Raw genomic sequence first — 462 nt, forward strand, 5'->3', positions numbered from 1 at the left:
TGCAATTAGGATGGACTACAGGGAGATAAAGCTCTATAGAGGTGATATGGTGATTGATTCATGGAATCCTCACCCTTTTTAGGTAGGCCACAGAAACATCTTAAAATAATTTCATTTGACGGTAATGATGTTAGGACCAAAGTTGAGAACACTTTTGTAGAGAATTCATTATCTGATTATGATATAATTTGCCTTAATGAAGTAGAAACCTCGTTACTCATTAATTTCCCTGATTATGTATCTTGTATTAGTCGTAATAGGAACGCAGAACCCCGCGGAGGTACGAGTGTTTTGAGTCGGTGTCTTTTTTCTTATGTTGTGATTGAAGATATAAGTATTAATGATCAGTTGTCGATCACAATTAGTTGTGTACCGAATGTTATTTGGTTTTTGTTATGTCCCTGTCCCCTCTGATTCACCTTATTTTGACACATCATTACTTAGTGAAATACAGGAGAAAGT

This window comes from Palaemon carinicauda, chromosome 14 (genome assembly GCF_036898095.1).
Source record: "Palaemon carinicauda isolate YSFRI2023 chromosome 14, ASM3689809v2, whole genome shotgun sequence".
NCBI lineage: Eukaryota > Metazoa > Arthropoda > Malacostraca > Decapoda > Palaemonidae > Palaemon > Palaemon carinicauda.